This window comes from Piliocolobus tephrosceles, chromosome 16 (genome assembly GCF_002776525.5).
Source record: "Piliocolobus tephrosceles isolate RC106 chromosome 16, ASM277652v3, whole genome shotgun sequence".
In the NCBI taxonomy this organism is placed as follows: Eukaryota; Metazoa; Chordata; class Mammalia; order Primates; family Cercopithecidae; genus Piliocolobus; species Piliocolobus tephrosceles.
Window position 1 is genome coordinate 7,665,390 of NC_045449.1, and position 3,970 is coordinate 7,669,359.

The following is a 3,970-nucleotide window of genomic DNA, read 5'->3' on the forward strand; positions in this document are numbered from 1 at the left end:
ATAGGAAACTGAGATACGGAAAGAGTAAATAAGTATTCCAGAGCCAGAGTTTGGGTAGTTGGGTCTCCAATTCATTCTTTTATACCTCAGAACCTTCCTGCCTCCCACCATTTCCTTACATTCTCTTCCGAATGTCACACTTCCTGCCTCTTTGCCCTTCCTTTCCTCCAACTCTACTGAAATTTTTATCTCCAGTATCACAAGCTCATCACCAAATGCAATCATCACCACCCTCTAAAACCTGCCGTGTCACTGCGCTTCACCCACTCACCCCTGCTTAAACTATTTTAGTAGCTTTTCATTGCTCTTAGTCAAGATCAAAATCCTTTTTGCTCACCCTGTGAAAAGCACATGGACCAGTATGTATCATCCTCAACAGATAAGAGCTGTTTGAATCACGCATGGGTGCCTTTTATCATTCTTAATCCCCTTGGCCACTTGGGGCAGCTGCCACAGTTGACTGTCCCTTTCCCTGGCTCCCTGACACATCGCTCCTGCTTTCCCCACTGTCTTCTGACATATCATTTATTACTTCTGTGTTTCTTTTTCCTCTGCCTGTGGCCAGATTGCAATACTTACTCCTTAACCTAAGGACTAAGAGTGGAGGGCCAAAGAGGGGAGGGACCCTCAGTCCTAGCCCAATATTTCTCATTCTATATTTTCTCCTTTCACAAGTTGTTGAAGAAACTGTCCTTTCCTTTCTTTTTTTGTTTTTTCTTTTTTTCTTTTTGTTTTTGAGATGGAGTCTCACTCTGTCACCCGGACTGGAGTGCAGTGGCCCGATCTCGGCTCACTGCAAGCTCCGCTTCCCAGGTTCATGCCATTCTCCTGCCTCAGCCTCCCAAGTAGCTGGGATTACAGGCGCCCGCCACCACGCCCGGCTACTTTTTTGTATTTTTAGTAGAGATGGAATTTCACCGTGTTAGCCAGGATGGTCTTGATCTCCTGACCTCGTGATCCGCCCGCCTCGGCCTCCCAAAGTGCTGGGATTACAGGCGTGAACCACCGCGCCCGGTGAAATTGTCCTTTTCATTATTTCAACTCTAATCCCATCTCTGGCACCAGCACCAAAGTCAGTTCCATCTCTGAATTGCTATCAGATTACAAAGCACTTCTTGGCACACCAGCACCACAATAGCACATTCGTTTCACACTCTTTTTTATCCCAACCCCCAAGACTCAGAATGTGATTGTGTTTAGAGACAGGATGTATTTTTAGAAAGAGTCTCGGCCACACATGGTGGCTCAGGCCGGGTGTGGTGGCTTACACCTGTAATCCCAGCATTTGGGGAGGCTGAAACAGGTGGATCACTTGAGCCCAGGAAGGTGAGATATGGAGTTCAGGTATGATAATCCCAGCTAGAAGTGGAGGTTGTAGGGAGCCGAGATTGTGCCACTGCACTGCAGCCTGGGTTCTGCCTTCCATGTTCAAGAAATTCTCCTGTCTCAGGCACCCGAGTAGCTGGGATTACAGGTGTGCGCCACTATGCCCTGCTAATTTTTCCATTTTTAGTAGAGACAGGGTTTTGCCATGTTGGCCAGGCTGGTCTCGAACTCCTGACCTCAGGTGATCCACCCGCCTTGGCTTCCCAAAGTGCTGGGATTACAGGGATTACAGGCGTGAGCCACCGCGCCCGGCCCCGGCCTGAGTTTTACTTCAAATAAGAAAGTCCCTGTATTCACAGCCACCAGTTGCCAGTTTGGGATATAGTCCTGGAGTATATTCCTGGGTCACTTCCTGCTATCCAGTCTTTTTTTAAAAGCTAGCTAGTAAGTAGATACAAAAGAAGATTTACAAAATATATGCAAGTTATAAAGGATCATGATTCCATGAATATCTGTGTGCCCATCATCCTTTTTTTTTTTTTTTTTTTTTTGAGATGGAGTCTCGCTCTGTCACCCAGGCTGGAGTGTAGTGGCGCCATCTCGGCTCACTGAAATAGCTGCCTCCCGGATTCAAGCGATTCTCCTGCCTCAGCCTCCGAGTAGCTGGGATTACAGGTGCACACCACCACACCTGGCTAATTTTTGTATTTTTAGTAGAGATGGAGTTTCATCATGTTGGCCAGGCTGGTCTCGAACTCCTGACCTCAGGCGATCCGCCCCTCTCAACCTTCCGAAGTGCTGGGATTATGGGTGTGAGCCACCGCGCCCAGCCCATCATCCTTTTAAGAAAGAAAAATCCCAGCATTTTCTTTGAAGTCCTGGTGTGCCTCTTCCCAGTCTCATCACTTTCTCTCCCTACTCAGAGAAAACCACTCTTCTGAATCTTATATTTGTCATTTTCTTTATAATTTTTTTCTTTTTCTCTGGAGTTAGAGATTCTTTATCGTAATGCTTTATTGTTTGTATTGCTAATGCAACCATTGCTATGTATGTTTCTCTGCAACTTGCTTTTTTCATTCAACATTATGTGTTGACATTCATTCATGATGTTCTTCGCATTTTGTAGTTCTTCATATATTCTAGATCCTAATCCTTTGTCAGTCATGTGTTTTGTGGTTTGTCTCTTCTCTTTTATGCTGTTTTTTGGTGAAGAGAATTCTTAATTTTTATGAGGTTGAATTTAGCTATCTTTCCTTTTTTAAATGGTTTGTGCTCCTTTGTCTTGTTCAAGAAATCCTTGCTTACTTTAAGATTGTAAAAGTACTCTCCTATACTTGCCTTCCAAAAAATTTATAATTTGACTTTCACATTTAAGTTTTTAATCACTTGGAGTTCACTTTTGTGATGTAGTATCAGGTAGAGGTCCAATTTGCTTTTGTTTTTGTTTTGTTTTGCTTTTTTTTGAGACAGGGTCTTGCTCTGTCACTCAGGCTGGAGTGCAGTGGTGCAATCTCAGCTCACGGCAATCTCCGCCTCCCGGGTTCAAGTGATTATCTTGCCTCTGTCTCCAGAGTAGCTGAGATTACAGGCACCTGCCACCCTGCCCAGCTAATTTCGTTATTTTTTGTACAGATGGGGTTTCACCATGTTGACCAGGCTGGTCTCGAACTTCTGACCTCAGGTGATCCAACCGCCTCAGCCTTCCAAAGTGTTGGGATTACAGGCATCAGCCACTGTGCCCAGCCAATTTTATTTATTTCTACCTGGATAACCAATTCTCCCAGTACCATTTCTCAAATACTACGAAAGCACCTTTCTGATCCGTAGTGCCTGCTCAGCCTTCAATCATGTTTCCATATATGTGTGGGTTTCGGGGTCCTTTATTCTGTTCATTGGTCAAATTGTTTTATCCTGGAATCAATACTTTAGTCTTTTTTTGTTTGTTTGTTTGGGATGGAGTCTCGCTCTGTGGCCCAGACTGGAGTGCACTGGCACCATCTTGGCTCACTGCAACCTCCGCCTCCCAGGCTCTAGCAATCCTCCCACCCGCACCTTACAGGTGTGTGCCACCACTGTGGCTAATTTTTTATTTTTTTTGTAGAGACTGGGTTTCACCATGTTGGTCAGGCTGGTCTTGGACTCCTGGGCTTAAGCTGTCCTCCGCTTCAGCCTCCCAAACTGCTGGGATTACAGGTGTAACCCACAGTGCCGTGCTGATATATTTTAGTCTTAATTACCATATAGTTTTATAATAATTCTTGATAGCTGGTAAGGCACAGTCTCTTACCTTATTCTTCTTCAGGCTATTCTTGACCTTTTATTTTCCAATATAAATTTTAGAATTCGTTTGTTCTACAAAAAAAATTATATTGATCAATATGGGGAAAATTGACATCCTTAGGACAATGAAGCTCCTAATCTGTAAGTATATCTCTCCATTTATTCATTTTTTCCTCTTTTTTTTTTTTTGAGAGAGAGGTCTTGCTTTATAGCCCAGGTTGAAGTGCAATGGTACAATCATAGCACAGTGGGATTGCAGGTGGCATGAGCCACTGTTCCCAGCCTCCATTTATTCTTTATTTTAATAAAATTCTGTAATGTTCTTTTTTTCTTTTCTTTTCTTTTTTTTTTTTTTTTTTTTTTT

General features: G+C 43.7%; 1 protein-coding gene across 1 annotated transcript in view; it reads left to right on the plus strand.

The window, feature by feature from the left end:
* DNAH2 (dynein axonemal heavy chain 2) overlaps nt 1-3,970 on the plus strand; it is a 133,364-nt gene that overhangs the window by 124,105 nt on the left and 5,289 nt on the right. The window lies entirely within an intron of this gene.